General features: G+C 28.8%; 1 protein-coding gene across 1 annotated transcript in view; it reads left to right on the top strand.

Moving 5' to 3' along the window:
* The first annotated feature begins 2,740 nt into the window (after positions 1 to 2,740).
* Stumps (DBB domain-containing protein stumps) overlaps positions 2,741 to 18,241 on the top strand; it is a 57,631-nt gene continuing 42,130 nt past the window's right edge. Inside the window, exons 1-2 of the mRNA XM_083080316.1 lie at positions 2,741 to 2,933; positions 3,224 to 3,273. The gene's annotated coding sequence lies outside the window, so the exon portion shown is untranslated. The remainder of the gene's footprint in view (positions 2,934 to 3,223; positions 3,274 to 18,241) is intronic.

The raw sequence follows: 18,241 nt of genomic DNA, 5'->3' as shown, positions 1-18,241 counted from the left end.
AGTACACACAGAGAGAAGACTGAGAGATGTCATGGCCCGCTTTTAGGTGATCCCTGGATACTCCCTCTGTGGACATTAAAAACGTAAACATGAACTACAAAGCCAATGTCCACGAATGTTCTAAGAGGGTAACATATATGTCTCTCTGATAATATAAATAATATAAATAAAAATATAAATAATTTAATTAATAATTTATTATATAAAAATATTAGTATGTTCTCTCTTTCCACGCTATTATTTATTTATTTATTTATGTGTGTTTTTTTTCTTCTCAACATCATTTATTTATTTTTTATTTATTTATTTATTTATTTAGCTCGCTCTAAGTCAGTCTTCTAAAATGCCAAACCAAATATTATAGAATTTGACTTTGAAAATAAAATAATCGAATAAATTCAAATAATTAGCATAACGAAAGGTTCCGTGATAAGTTATTTAATAAATAATAAATTTTAATTAATTAATGAAAATACTTCTATAATTTAATATTCCACGTTAGCGTATATTTTATAATATATAAAATATTTCGGCAACGAATTATCGATAACACGGTGTTCGACTTTGGCAATACAAAAATAAACAGTAGCGCGCTATGTTAAAGCTTTAATAAAGCTTAGAATTAACTATATTTCGACCAATGCTTTAAATTTTCTCAATCCTTGTTATTAAACAATATACAATTTAATCGAAAATCGATTAAATGATAGAAATCCAAAATATTAAATAATTACTTCGATTTTTACGGACAATAATAATTATTATAATATTTAGAGTCACAAATATATTTCATCCGTGTTACTTTATCGTTCTACTTGACAACCTAAATGTAATTTGGATTGTGAGAGAACACGAAGTAAATCAATCGAATTATAGATGCAAATAATTAGCATAATGAAAGGCTCCGTGATAAATTGTTTAAATAATCAATTTTAATCAATAAATTAAAATATTTCTATAATTTAATATTCCGCGCGTTAATGTATATTTTATAATATAAAATATTTCGGCAACGAATTATCGATAACACGGTTCGACGTTCGACTTTGGCAATATAAAATATAAACAGTAGCGCGCTATGTTATGGTTTTGTTATTATTCGCGCGGTGACTCTCGAGCAGAAAGGTAGTGATGGGAAACGCGTATATTGTAATTTTTCTACTAAATACGATTACAATTAGTATCGAAACATAATTTGCTATAAATATTAATAAATATTAATTAATTAAAAATTAATTAACGACATGAAATTGTATTGCAATGATAATTCTTTATCGAATTGTAATCAATCATTTATTGCGAATAAACATTGAAACAGGGGATACATCAAAGGGAATAAAAGAATTAATTTTGTTATTATCTTTCGATTATTGTGATGCTTATTATAATAATTTCCCTAACAATACTTATTAGAATTAAATAAATTTCAAACAATGCTTTAAATTTTCTTAATCGGCAATCCTTGTTAATTAAACAATAGTTATATATTACGACATATCATTACTTTAATCATTTAATCTTACGATACATTAATGTGTTAAATATATGAGATATATTAATATATTAATACGTTAAAATATTTTATAATAATATAATTGTTCAGATATTTTATAAATGAGAAATATATATAATTATCACTCATAAAATATTTCAACAATGAATTTTAACAATAACATAATATAAGTCGACCTTGGCGATATGTAATGTTTTTGACTTACGATCATTCGCACAGTGACTTAGAGCAATAAAGTAGGGATGTGAGACTTTGTATATATTATCAAATTCTTCCTTTTCATAGTAGACTTTGACTATGACGATATAAACAGTACCGCGGTAATGTTTCGGACTTACGCTCAGTCGCACAGTGGCTTTTGAACAGTGAAGTAGTGATGTGAGACGTTTCATATATTATCAAATTCTTTCTCTAAACACAATTGCAAGTTTAACGAGGAACTTTTCGTGAATGAGTGTAAGTGCATTGAGGAATTCAAATGAGTGCAACGAGGATTAAAGTGCCACGATGAAAGAGCGAAGGAAGCAAAAGAAAAAAGGAGGTTTTGGAAATGGATGGATCAATAAAATGTAAGTCATTAATTTAAATTATTTATCACATTTATTATTTATTATATTGTTGCGTCCCCGCGTTCCCGCATCCCATCCTCCTGGATGTATTCGCCACCCGTTGAATTCTTTCGGCAGGAAGTACGTCGACGAAAAAAGATCGTTTCCGCGCGAGTTGTTAAGATGTTAAGAATGACTGTCAGAGATTCTGAGCTCAGCTGTCAAGCTGTGTGGACGCGCGTCTATCTGTGATTCGTTTTACGATTATTCTAAGTTCTTATATGTTACTCGTGATTTAATAAAGTTCTTGTGAACCTTAAACCGCGTTATTATTTACGCGCGAGCGTCAGCGTATGCCGATCGGTTGTGTCGCGCGCGTTCGATATATCGTTCCGCGGACGCAACAATATATAAATTATCAATAGTATATATATAATATAACCCTCCCATGGGGTACACCTTGTCGCGGTGGGAGGGCTTAGTACTTGGATGGTGCCTTGAGGTTTATTTTAAATTTTTCTATTTATGGTAAATCTTAAGGTGCCTGAATGGGAAGCTAAGTACCCTTTCGCGTCGTCGGTGCCATCAACGTGCCGCGGACGGCAAGCGCTTCGTTACCGCGTTTTCGCGTTGTAGTATTCTCGCGTCGTCGCGTTTTCGCGGAACTTTTGGACTTTTTCATATAAAATCCCAATTTTTAGTCGCATCGAAAATGCGGAAACCGTTAAGTATCGCGCGTAAAATAGTGGAAATAGCGATATAAAAATATCGCTCGTGAGTGCGGGAGTGCCGTTAAAAGTACCGCGCGTCAACAACGTGAGAGGAGGAGGAGGCCTGGGAGAGGCATCTTGCATCGGCGAAGCAACCTGATGGTGAATATTTGTTATTTGTATATCAATTGTTATAAATCGTACGCACAATAATTTGTTCTTATAATTTAAAGGAATTAAAGAGAAAATTAGAGAAAAAGATTTTTATAAAAATCATATATAAAAATTTCTATTTAAAAAATAATTTTAAAATTTATAAAATCTTCTCACGTGTTTATATCTGCTTATTATTTTACACACCGGATATGAAATTCCGCACAATAATAATTTTTTGAAATATTGATTGTATTTTGAGCTTTGTTATAAATGAATTTTATATTTGTATGTTACAGACAACGTAGCTTCGAGAATGACAACTCCGCTGTGGCACATCAATGCTCCGGTAAGTGACAAAAACTTTTATTTAATTTCAAAGTAACGGATTCATAGAGATTGTAGATAAATCCGTTGCCTTAAAATGGATGAGCTAGAATAGATTAAATTAAATAACTTTTAATAAATTCGTTCGAAATATATTGCATCCATTGCGAAAATATATTGCAGTATTTCAATTATAAAGAAAAAAGATAGAGAAAAGATTATTTTTGTATAGATTTTACCTAATTTATTAAAAATAAAGAACATTAAAAATTGTATCAATTACATCTAATGCTAATTTATTCTTATAACGCGCATTTATCTTATTCACTTATCTTACTCTAATTTCTTATTAGCTCATCCATTACAACATTTGTTGTAGATATTGTTTTTAAACTTAATGTAAAGCCAAATGATTAATTAATGAAATAACTTGTAATGTGATAAATGTAATATGATAAATGTTATACACATATTAATTTTATATTTTATTTTAAATTATGCATTACTATAAAAATTTATTAATTATATATATTATTATAATATCAATCAATTTTTATTGGTAATCTGCACAGAGACTTTTATATTATAAGAATTTCATATATTATATCAGGCTGCTAACAGCTGAAGCCAGGATAACCATTTACATTTGGGCAGGATATACATATACAGATTAGATTAATATACATATTATGTCGTACTTCAATTTTTGCCGGCATTTATTAAAATAAATATAAACTTCTACGAGATAGTGATTAAAATGAACATAAGTAGTTACAAAATATTAAAATATAGTAATTAAATAAATATAAGCAATAACCAACAATTATTAAAATAAATATACAAGCGATACTCATATAAATTACAATTGCATCTTTCGAAAGCGATAGTTATGTTATGTTAAATTCTGTGATACCCGGTATAAATTCTGTCCAGATATAAATGGTTGCTTTTGTTTTACATTTTATCATATGAAATATGGCCGTGTTAGCAGTCTAATATAATATAGAGAAATTTGTAATTTGGCTTTATTTCAGTTTAAAAAATTAAATTGAATTTATTTTTAAAAATGCTTTAAAAATGAAAATATTTAAATTATTAATTTAAATTACTAAAATTATTTTCAGGAATACTAAAAGAAATTGCAAAATTATAAATGTTTAAGAAGATTGTAAATTACGTAAATACATTCTTATGTAAATTACACGAAAAATTATCGAAAGTATACGTATAATGATTATATAATAGTAATTCATTAAATTAACATATTTATTTCTATAGTATGTATTTTTTAAGTATTCATAAAAGAGTAACTATTTATATTTTCATATCAAAGAGTCATTAATAAATTCGGAAAATTTTTATATAAAATGTAAAAATTCGATACTAAATTAATGATTAAATATAAGCGTTATAAAATTTGACGGACGCCTTTGTTATAGAATCGCGAGTCAATTAATATAAATTTAATGATATGCTTTCCGTTAGATTTATCTATTTATGAATTCCACATCGCGCGGAGCTGAATATTCTTAAAATAAATTATTAAATCATGATTGCGAAAATACCGTGTTCTTAAAGTGTTCTTTCCGCGTTCTTTCCGCGTTCTTTTCGCGTTCTTTCCGGATTCTTCTCGCGTTCTTTTCGCGTTCTTTTCGCGTCCTTATAAAAGATTACCGTTTTAACAAAAGAATTTTATCGCTGTCCCTCTCGTCAGATAATATTCCTAAATATTGCTAATCAAATATACAGAATTATCGAATAAGAGTGTGAAGGTTCGATGTGATAAGTCAACGATTAAATATTAGCTTCACAAAATTTAAAGATCACCTTCGATATTATAGGATCGCGAGTTAATTATTATGAATTTAATAATTTGTTTTTCAGTTATATTTACGAATTTCGTATCGGAAAATATTCATAAATAAATTAATAAATTACGGTTGCGAAAACACCATGTTTTTTCCGCGTTCTTTTTGGCGTTCTTAGACGAGATTGTCGTTTTAATAAAAGAGTTACATTGCGTCATCGACTTTCCATCGTCGGTGCCGTCAACGTGTCGCGGACGGCGGCATTTCGTTACCGCATTTCCGCGTTGTAGTATTGTCGCGTCGTCGCGTTTTCACGCTTCCGCGTTAGACTTTTCGTATAAAAATCCCAATTTCCTTATTGTCACAAGTCTCTACTTCCGATGCCAATTAACTGGGATGTTTCGAGTTTGCACACGTTGCTATGCAACGTACACTCTTGCTTCGTGCTTCGTCAAGTGATTCGGCCCGAATTAGTTAGAACTCGATCGATTGCTCGGAATGGTCGTCAATGGGTCCCTTCTCTTTGCTCGTCTACAGCCACACGCACTGCGTGAGTTAACCCTGTCGAGGAGTCGAGTGGATTCCCCTAGGCACGATTTTCGCTCGGTAAAAGGGGTTGCCTCCCCATTTTCTAAATTGCTGAATGTAAGCATTTAAAAAATGTGGGTATCCTCTTCTTTTGCCGTCTACTAGCCTGGTGTAGCATATAGCAACCGCGGGAGGCATAATATGTCCGGGCGGAGCACCTGAAATCGTGCTTAGCGGGTCCAGGTTCGATACGAGATAGGATAATTATGCGCGAAAAAGAGTTGGTGAACTTCATTTTCCTCTACTTCCGTCAATCGTTTCGTCTTCTTTCCGGTTTGGGCTTAGTCCTTGCTCGTTGTATTGTTGCAATCCCGACCGGTTGACTCGAAGTTGATTCTCGTAAGTGAAATGGAATTTTCGCTCGTACCGAAACCGGGAGTGCCGTCTAATGTATAGGTATACATATTAAGTATATATATCGCGCGATCAAATATAAAATTTTAAATACAAGTTCTCATACAAAATTATCGTTTTAACAAAAGATTTTTATCGCTGTCCCTCTCGTCAGATAATATTCCTAAATATTGCTAATTAAATATACAGAATTATCGAATAAGAGTGTGAAGATTCGATGTGATAAGTCAACGATTAAATATTAGCTTCACAAAATTTAACGATCACCTTCGATATTATAGAATCACGAGTTAATTATTATGAATATATTAATTTGTTTTTTCAGTTATATTTGTATTTACGAATTTCGTATCGGAAAATATTCATACATAAATTAATAAATTACGGTTGCGAAATCACCATGTTTTTCCCGCGTTCTTTTCACGTTCTTAGACAAGATTGTCGTTTTAATAAAAAAGTTATCGTTTTTCCTTCCGTTAAATAAACGTTAATGAAAGTTGCTCGTACCGCCGAGGAGTCGAAACGATTTTCATTATGGAGAATTATTTCTCATCGGTTCTTGTGAGATCCATTCGCGACGTCTAGTTCGGTGCCCTGTTAAAAATTGGGAATTTTTACTGTAAGATTGGAACTAATCCCAGGTTTTCCTGGCAATTTCCGGAAGCAATGATTTCAGTAGTAATTCAACGACGATACGCTTCTTTAACGTCGAATTAATTTAAATAATATATATTTAGATGAGAGAAATGTATCTTTTCTTTTCTTCGTTAAAAAATGTTCTTCATTATTAGGATTGGTATTATTATTGTCTATATAATGCCAGAAAGATTTAATAGTAGATTAAATATGGATATAGCGTTGTGTATAAACTTTAATTTTTCAAGAAATTTTATATTGTAATTAATTTTTATTAATTTTTTGATAAAAATGCTTACGAACGAATATATTTTATTAATTATTAATTAATTATCTCATTTGAAAAATTATTTCTAGGTACTGGGGATATTAATAGTAGTTTTTAGTTTCTTTTAAAAAACTATTTGCAAGTATTGGACATCCATCGCCAATTTAGAATATTAGTTTTCAGATATATATATCATTTTATATATATGTATAATAAAATACATGAACAAATTAACGTATCCAAAATATTTTTATAATTTTTGTTAATATGATATATTATATATCCGCGAAATTATACATGAATGTTACATAAAATGTGCGAATACTTAAAAATTTAGAGACGAATCGAATGGGTACCCTTATATCAGTAAGATAATGATTAAAAGAAAAAAAAATTATTAATTTAAACGTTACAAGAATAAGAATCTAGATAATTAATCTAGAATTAATTATATATTTAAAATTATTTCATTTATTTTATTTTGAACACTATTCAAATTGAAATTTTTTAAATCTTGCTGTTATCGGGTTCGATTCGTCTCGCGCGCGCAGACGGTACCCCAAATTATGTGTTCGCACATTTAACACAAACTCCAATAATGCATGTATTTTATTATTTATAAATATAATCGTTCGTAATCACATTTCAATGACAAAGGTTATATCCATTTAATTTTCAATAAAGAAATATATTTCTTAGTAATGGAAGAACATGTTTTCTGACGTGAATATCAATTTCGTGAATTGAAAATAATGACGAGGGATAATTGTCTTTGATTTAATACTGAAATCATTGCTATCGGGAATAGTCCGGAAGATCCAGGATTCGTTCCCTCCTACAGTGGAATTCCCGACGTTCAATGGATCACTTAACTTTTCTTCGCAGATTGATCTTGCGAAATCTGATGTAGAAACAAGATGTTAACCGTTCTCCATTTTTAAGATCGCTCCTCTTTTTATCAGATATTACCGGTATGTCACTCGCAATCGTATCTGCAATTGAATATTTTGAATATTATCGATTTATTTATTCGTCGAGTTTTATCGCGAATCTTAAATCGCGATTTATCTTATAAAAATTCGCAAGTAAATCGGTCGGTGAATTGTATATTCACAAACATTACAGACCTCAAATGATTGTTGAAATATTTTTGATTTTTTATACTTACGTGATAATAATTATATAGCGCTCGTGTCTATTGAGAGCTTCGATCATTATATTTATTCGTCGCGTTTTCTCGGGAATTTTAAATCGTGATTTATCTTATAATTTAATCGTTGACTTATACGTCGAAACTTTGTGTATCTTTCCACGTCTTTGAATATTGTCTTTTATAGTCTTCGCTAGTAGTGCAAATATTTTTTTTTATTATTTAAGAAGATGACCGATAATTTTATTAATGATTCATCGCGATTATTTAAATCATTATATAATTCTTATTAAACTCTACTAATACATCGATAGTTAGAGATATAGTTAGATAGTTAAATTATTAGAGAGGGATTTTGATAAAATTATTTGTTCTGTTATTCTCTATTAAACGTGGCGAACAACGCAATTTTTTAATTATATGTTAATTATATTTAAAATTGTAAAGTCTTAAGATTCATTTTATTTCATTTAACTAATCATGCGCGAGATGTATGTATTTTCAATATGTATTTTTCAATCGCGATATTTCTATAAAATAGCGTATTAATCGCAAATAAATTCGCAAATATTACAGACCTTAAACATCTGTCGAAATATCTTTGCACTTGTGCGTGATAGTAATTATATCGCGCGTGTCTATTAGGTGCTCCGATTATATTATTAAAATTATACATATCGCAATCAAATATTCCGAATATTGTCGATTTATTTATTTGTCGCGTCTTCTCGCGAATTGTAAATCGCGATTTATCTTATAACTTAATATTATCTTATAATTTAATCGTTGACTTATACGTCGAAACTTTGTCTACCTTTCCACGTCTTTGAATATTGTCTTTTATAGTCTGCGCTAATAGTGCAAATATTTTTTTTACTATTTAAGAAGATGATCGATAATTTTATTAATGATTAAAATCGCGATTATTTAAATCATTATATAAATCTTATTAAACTTTACTAATACATCGATAGTTAGAGATATAGTTAGATAGTTAAATTATTAGAGAGAGACTTTGATAAAATTATTCGTTCCGTTATTCTTTATTAAACCCGTTATTCTCTATTAATTATATCACGCGTGTCTATTAGGGGCTCCGATTATATTATAAAAATTATACATAACGCAATCAAATATTCCGAATATTGTCGATTTATGTATTTGTCGCGTCTTCTCGCGAATTGTAAATCACGATTTATCTTCTAAAAGTTTGTAATAAATTCTATATTCGCAAATATTATAAATCTCAAATGTCTCGAAATATCTTCGCATTTGTTTGCTAATAATTATGTCGCGCGCTGTCTATTAGCGGTTTCGATCATCATATTACAAAAATTATGCATATCGTAATCAACTATTCCTAATAATCGATTTATTTATTCGTTATCGCTCTCTCGCGAATTTTAAATTGTTATTTATCTTGTACTTTAATCATTGATTTACGTCGAAGCTAGATTTATCTTTTCGCGTTTTGAATATTAATAATCTACATAAAATGCGCCAGTAATGGAAATACTTTCTTTTACAATCGGAAAAACTATTAATAATTTTATTAATGACCCTTTTGATCACGATTATTTATGTTTAAACGTTATTTATATAAAACTAATTTCTGTTCTTAAATTCTATTATTGTATGTCGATTATTAATACTTAATATCGCGTAATTCATCATCGCTAATCAGCCTTATTTGGACTATGTAGAAATTTTTAATAAATTTTATATTATACGTATATTTTGGATACTTTTGTAATTCTTTGTAATAATTTAAATTATTCTTAAAAAATTAAATTGAATTTATTTTTAAAAATGTTTTAAAAATGAAATTTAAATTATCAAAATTATTTTCAAGAAGATTAAACAAATTGCATAATTATAAATGTTCAAGATATATTTTAGCATGTTATATTTGATTTTAAAAATTAAAAATATATCATATAAATGTGTAAATTAATATATAGCTATAATATTAAGTCCAAATGTTAATGTTATCAATATCAAATTATTTATGTTATTAAACATTTGAATAAATCGAGTACATTTATTTGATATTGATAACATCATAAATTATATTTTGTAAATTGTACTTTGTAATTAATAAATTGTGTTTTGTAAATTGTAAATAGTTATAATTGTATATTAATTATAATCTAATACTGATATTTTTAATTATTGACATAGTTGTATAAAATACAATTATAACTATAATTATATTACATGAAATTGTATTTACGATTGTAAATTGTATTGTGTCTATTTACGATGTAAATTGTAAATAGTTATAATTGTATATTAATTATAATCTAATATTGATATTTTTAATTATTGACATAGTTGTATAAAATACAATTATAACTATAATTATATTACATGAAATTGTATTTACGATTGTAAATTACGTGAATACATTCTTATGTAAATTACACGAAAAATTATCGAAAGTATACGTATAATGATTATACGTATATATTATATGTATATATATGATTATACGTAAGTATATGTATAATATTAATTCGTTAAATTAACATATTTGTTTCTATAGTAAATATTTTTGAAATATTCGTAAAAGAATAACTGTTTATATTTTCATATCAAAGAGTCATTAATAAATTCGGAAAATTTTTATATAAAATGTAGAATCGCGAGTCAATTATTATAAATTTAATGATATGCTTTCCGTTAGATTTATCTATTTATGAATTCCATATCGCGCGGAACTGAATATTCTTAAAATAAATTATTAAATTATGATTGCGAAAATACCGTGTTCTTTCCGCGTTCTCTTCGCGTCATCTTCGCTATTATAGGATCGTGAGTTAATTATTATGAATTTAATAATTTGGTTTTCAGTTATATTTACGAATTTCGTATCGGAAAATATTCATAAATAAATTAATAAATTACGGTTGCGAAAACACCATGTTTTTTCCGCGTTCTTTTTGGCGTTCTTAGACGAGATTGTCGTTTTAATAAAAGAGTTATATTGCGTCATCGACTTTCTATCGTCGGTGCCGTCAACGTGTCGCGGACGGCGGCATTTCGTTACCGCATTTCCGCGTTGTAGTATTCTCGCGTCGTCGCGTTTTCACGCTTCCGCGTTAGACTTTTCGTATAAAAATCCCAATTCCCTTATTGTCACGAGTCTCTACTTCCGATGCCAATTAACCGGGATGTTTCGAGTTTGCACACGTTGCTATGCAACGTACACTCTTGCTTCGTGCTTCGTCAAGTGATTCGGCCCGAATTAGTTAGAACTCGATCGATTGCTCGGAATGGTCGTCAATGGGTCCCTTCTCTTTGCTCGTCTACAGCCACACGCACTGCGTGTGTTAACCCTGTCGAGGAGTCGAGTGGATTCCCCTAGGCACGATTTTCGCTCGGTAAAAGGGGTTGCCTCCCCATTTTCTAAATTGCTGAATGTAAGCATTTAAAAAATGTGGGTATCCTCTTCTTTTGCCGTCTACTAGCCTGGTGTAGCATATAGCAACCGCGGGAGGCATAATATGTCCGGGCGGAGCACCTGAAATCGTGCTTAGCGGGTCCAGGTTCGATACGAGATAGGATAATTATGCGCGAAAAAGAGTTGGTGAACTTCATTTTCCTCTATTTCCGTCAATCGTTTCGTCTTCTTTCCGGTTTGGGCTTAGTCCTTGCTCGTTGTATCGTTGCAATCCCGACCGGTTGACTCGAAGTTGATTCTCGTAAGTGAAATGGGATTTTCGCTCGTATCGAAACCGGGAGTGCCGTCTAATGTATAGGTATACATATTAAGTATATACATCGCGCGATCAAATATAAAATTTTAAATACAAGTTCTTATACAAAATTATCGTTTTAACAAAAGATTTTTATCGCTGTCTCTCTCGTCAGATAATATTCCTAAATATTGCTAATTAAATATACAGAATTATCGAATAAGAGTGTGAAGATTCGATGTGATAAGTCAACGATTAAATATTAGCTTCACAAAATTTAACGATCACCTTCGATATTATAGAATCACGAGTTAATTATTATGAATATATTAATTTGTTTTTTCAGTTATATTTGTATTTACGAATTTCGTATCGGAAAATATTCATACATAAATTAATAAATTACGGTTGCGAAATCACCGTGTTTTTCCCGCGTTCTTTTCACGTTCTTAGACAAGATTGTCGTTTTAATAAAAGAGTTATCGTTGTTCCTTCCGTTAAATAAACGTTAATGAAAGTTGCTCGTACCGCCGAGGAGTTGAAACGATTTTCATTATGGAGAATTATTTCTCATCGGTTCTTGTGAGATCCATTCGCGACGTCTAGTTCGGTGCCCTGTTAAAAATTGGGAATTTTTACTGTAAGATTGGAACTAATCCCAGGTTTTCCTGACAATTTCCGAAAGCAATGATTTCAGTAGTAATTCAACGACGATACGCTTCTTTAACGTCGAATTAATTTAAATAATATATATTTAGATGAGAGAAATGTATCTTTTCTTTTCTTCGTTAAAAAATGTTCTTCATTATTAGGATTGGTATTATTATTGTCTATATAATGCCAGAAAGATTTAATAGTAGATTAAATATGGATATAGCGTTGTGTATAAACTTTAATTTTTCAAGAAATTTTATATTGTAATTAATTTTTATTAATTTTTTGATAAAAATGCTTACGAACGAATATATTTTATTAATTATTAATTAATTATCTCATTTGAAAAATTATTTCTAGGTACTGGGGATATTAATAGTAGTTTTTAGTTTCTTTTAAAAAACTATTTGCAAGTATTGGACATCCATCGCCAATTTAGAATATTAGTTTTCAGATATATATATCATTTTATATATATGTATAATAAAATACATGAACAAATTAACGTATCCAAAATATTTTTATAATTTTTGTTAATATGATATATTATATATCCGCGAAATTATACATGAATGTTACATAAAATGTGCGAATACTTAAAAATTTAGAGACGAATCGAATGGGTACCCTTATATCAGTAAGATAATGATTAAAAGAAAAAAAAATTATTAATTTAAACGTTACAAGAATAAGAATCTAGATAATTAATCTAGAATTAATTATATATTTAAAATTATTTCATTTATTTTATTTTGAACACTATTCAAATTGAAATTTTTTAAATCTTGCTGTTATCGGGTTCGATTCGTCTCGCGCGCGCAGATGGTACCCCAAATTATGTGTTCGCACATTTAACACAAACTCCAATAATGCATGTATTTTATTATTTATAAATATAATCGTTCGTAATCACATTTCAATGACAAAGGTTATATCCATTTAATTTTCAATAAAGAAATATATTTCTTAGTAATGGAAGAACATGTTTTCTGACGTGAATATCAATTTCGTGAATTGAAAATAATGACGAGGGATAATTGTCTTTGATTTAATACTGAAATCATTGCTATCGGGAATAGTCCGGAAGATCCAGGATTCGTTCCCTCCTACAGTGGAATTCCCGACGTTCAATGGATCACTTAACTTTTCTTCGCAGATTGATCTTGCGAAATCTGATGTAGAAACAAGATGTTAACCGTTCTCCATTTTTAAGATCGCTCCTCTTTTTATCGGATTACCGGTATGTCACTCGCAATCGTATCTGCAATTGAATATTTTGAATATTATCGATTTATTTATCGTCGCGTTTTATCGCGAATTTTAAATCGCGATATATCTTATAAAAATTCGCAGTAATTCGGTCGCTGAATTGCATATTTACAAACATTACAGACTTCAAATGATTGTTGAAATATTTTCGATTTTCTATATTTACGTGATAATAATTATATCGCGCACGTGTCTATTGAGAGCTTCGATTATTATATTATAAAAATTATATCGCGATCAAATATTCCGCATATTATCGACTTATTTATTCGTCGCGATTTATCTTATAATTTAATCGTTGACTTATACATTGAAGCTTTGTTTATCTTTCCACGTCTTTGAATATTGTTTATCGGTAGTAGTTCGTGCAAAATGCTGGTAGTGCAAATATTTTCTTCTGTAATTTAAAAGAAGATCGATAACTTTATTAATAAAAATCATTCGTTCCGTTATTTTCTATTAAACGTGGCCACAACGCGATTTTTAATTATATTTTAAAGCTTATAGAGCTCATTTCTTCTTATTCAGCTAATCATGCGCGAAATAGGATATGTATTTTATTCTCAATCGTGAAATTCGTATAATGTCGCGTATATATTAATCGCAAATAAATCGGACAGTGAATTTTATGTTCATAAACAATACGGATCACAAATGTTTGTTAAAATATCTTTGTCTGTCAACATTTGTGTGATAATAATTATATCGCACGCGTGTCTATTGATTCGATTATTATATTATAAAAATTATGCGTATCTCGCAATTGAATATTCGATTATTGTCGATTTATTTATTCGTCGCGTTTTCTCGCGAATTTTAAATCGCAATTTATTTTGTAATTTAATCTTTGATTTACATCGAAGATTGTTCTATCTTTACACGTTTTAAATATTTCTTTTCATGGTCTGCACGAAATGTGTCAATAATGCAAATACTTTGTTCTACAATCGAAGAAATGATCAATAATTTTATTAATGACTCTTTTGATCATGATTATTTACGTTTATACGTTATTTATATAAAACTAATTAAATTCTATTATTCTATGTCGATTATTAATAATAAATATCGCGTAATTAATCATCACTAATCAATCTTGTCTGGTCTATGTAAAAATTTTTAGTAAATTTTATATTATACGTATACTTTGGACACTTTCGTGTAATAAATTTTATTTTGTATTAAGTTTAAAATTATAGTTTATATTAAATTTGTATTATATTTTGTAATATATATTTGTAATGTATATTGTATATTATATATTCTGCATTAAATTTTATAATATATTTTGTAATATATATATATATATATATATATATATATATATTTGTAATAAAATTATTTTTATGTTACATAATTTAATATTTTGTAATGTGTTCTTTATGTAATTGCAAATTAATTATAATTTACGTTGTATATATTTTAATTATGTAATATATATTTTTTATATGTATTATATATATATTCTCTGTTTAAAAACTCTATTAAAAAAAATAAAAAAAAAATAAAAAAATTTTTCCTCCTCAATTTTTCCTCCCCTGTATCTCCGCCTTAATGAAGGCATTTGCCAGGTGAGGAGGTTTCAGTACTCTCATGAACCTGAGAGCTATGCCGGCGGTAACATACGCCGATATTCATATAGTCTATTCTTATATTTAAAATCATTTGGACAACGTATGGGCACACATACATACACATATAGGTAAGTAATTTATAAAAATTATTTTTATAAAAATTATTATTTATCATATTTATATATTATTTTCAAAATAATGATTGTTATACTCTGGTGCTACCGGCATTTCGTGCACATAGCACGGAACAAAACCAGAAATTGTGTACATTATATATTACCCTCTGAGAACATTCATGGACATTGACTTTGTAGTTCATGTCCACGTTTTCAATGTCCACAGAGGAAGTATCGCTTTCAGGGATCACCTAAAAACAGGTCATGACATCTCTCAGTCTTCTCTCTGGTACACATATTAAACTAAATGTTCATTCTTTAAATACATATTTGCCATATTTTGATAGTTAAATATAAAAAACATAATATAAAAGTTACAAGATGTTTTTGACTCGTAATATTTTTTCATTAACTTTAATGTGTACTACAACTTTAATAAAAATATTTCAATATATATAGTTGATTGAATATGTCTATTTGATATACATTTGTAACTAATTATTTTATTAATTTTACAGAGACCTGCGAAAGTGAATGTACATTCATATTTAATTCATATTAATAATATGTTTTGTAATTAATGTAAAATAATCAATCATTAATCATACGTTAAAATTGTGATGATATGTCTTCAAAACACCCTGCCTTTCCCAAGTATCATAAAATCATAAGAAAATTATTTAATGCTGCTATGATACTGATTGAAACTTTTTATAAAATGAAAGAATACTGTTCGAACTGTAAGAAAATTATAATATAATAAGCCACGGTTTCAAAAATTGTCTAGCATTTCGAAAAGATGCGTTAAAAATGTGACGATATGTCTTTAACTAAGTGACTATAAAAAGAGAGAAAGAGAGAGAAAGAGAGAGAGAGAGAGAGAAACCATACAAAACTTATTTATATTAGAAATTTATTTAATATATATAAGCGTTTTGCGTTTCAATACTCGTGTTACCGACATTTAGTGCACATAGTGAATATTGGCTTCGTAGTTCATGTCCACGTTTTCTGTTCAGGGAACGCATCGCGTCCCTTTAGGTGATCCTTCAAGCCATGGGATCTCTCATTCTTCTCCCTGAATCTTATTTCTGCAGTATTGAAGAAAGAAAAAGAATTTCTTATTCTTTCTAAATCATTGTTACCGAAATACGTGAGCGTTCTTTATGACACTCATGGAATGCAATTTCTCACAAAATATTATTATAAGCGTATGTAACACATTCACACTTTTCTATGTGTGTACAGACTCAGGAGAGCAACGATATCGATTTGCCCTCTTTCCTAGTGACGTATTTCTATTCCACTTATTGTTAGTGTCGATAGAGATTAGCGAAGCTACAACGCGCGTCATAGCATTTCATTTATCGTACAATTTTTCTCGAAGCAGGAAGATATAATTGTATGGTACAAATATTTAAAAAAAGAACTAGTTATAATGCTTAAAAAACTAATTATTACGCGAAAATTTTTAATTCATTTTTTAAATAAAAATAGATATTTTATAAAAATAAATAAATATTTAATAAAATAAATTGCATCACACACACACTAAAAAGAAAAGAGAAAGTATTTTTTATATAACCTTTCGATAAATATGTAATAAATAAAAATCTATAATTCTTATATAAATAATTTGACAAATTATAAATCTTGCAAACACACTGTTAAAATATTTTACATTTATCTAGAAATATTAATAGAAATTTTGTGGAAATATTAATTACAAATATTTTAGATATTTTACTCCATAATAAAATCTAGAACAGTTACGTTCATTATATTAAACAATAATTTTAATTGGATCATTATTGAAAAAATAAACAAGTAATTAATTTCACAAAGTTCCACAAATAAGAAATAATTTAATTGGATTATTGAAAAAATAAACAAGTAATTAATTTCACAAAGTTCCACAAATAAGAAATAATTCATAAATTGTACTCACCGACAGATAATTGCTCCACTGCGACGTCTCCCTGGACTTCACACGATAATCACAAAAATACAATTAATTACGAATAATCACGTAATATCATACAATATTTTCGATATTAATCGCACGCGATACACAAATCGCAGGATTAAACAATTAAAATAACAAAAAACCGTGATATGTCAATCATTCGTTAATAATTAATAATTTGAAAATCAAGGAACAGAAGACATGATTCGATTCAAAATCTTTGCTATACTTGTCACGTTAATGAAAAATACAAAAATGAAAACATTTGTTGATGAAAAACACGAAAATGAAAACACTTGTTAATGAAAAACACAAAAAACACGAAAATAATGTCGACACTTTTACTGTTATATCGCGCAATATTATATCACGAATCGAGACATGGACACATGAATAGAAAATATATAATGAAATTTGGATCTTGTACTTACAGTATACTTTCAATATTTAAATTCTGCGAAATTCATAATTTATTAATTTTTTTTATTAATAGATAGACAGTCAATAATATTTTATCCTTTAATTATTTTATTAAAATAACAGTCACCGCGATAATATTACATATTGTTTATAGCAGTAAGTTAATTAATAATCGTTCATAATTATAAGAAACAATCGAATTTCGAAAGATAACAACACGATACACGGCTCATGTTGCTGTCTCGTTTGTACGAATATTGCTGTACGAATGATAACAAAGTCACGATATAAACAATAAATCATAAGTGGAACGTAGCCGTGTTGTTAGCAAAATCAAAATATCACAAAGTTCGGCATTCATATTTGTGACGTAGCAATAGCGCGCTATTGTTTACGTTTACGTTTGCCATGGCCTTGTTATCATTCGTGCGGCAACACCCGAGCAACGTGAGCCGCTCCGTGTTCGTCGCGTTATTTTTCGAAAGTCGG

Source organism: Camponotus vicinus, unplaced genomic scaffold (genome assembly GCF_025532165.1).
Source record: "Camponotus vicinus isolate PSW18456_S1 unplaced genomic scaffold, iyCamVici1.0 SCAF_10, whole genome shotgun sequence".
NCBI lineage: Eukaryota > Metazoa > Arthropoda > Insecta > Hymenoptera > Formicidae > Camponotus > Camponotus vicinus.
Note: the sequence above shows the minus strand (reverse complement) of the source record. Positions and strands in the feature narration are given on the sequence as shown.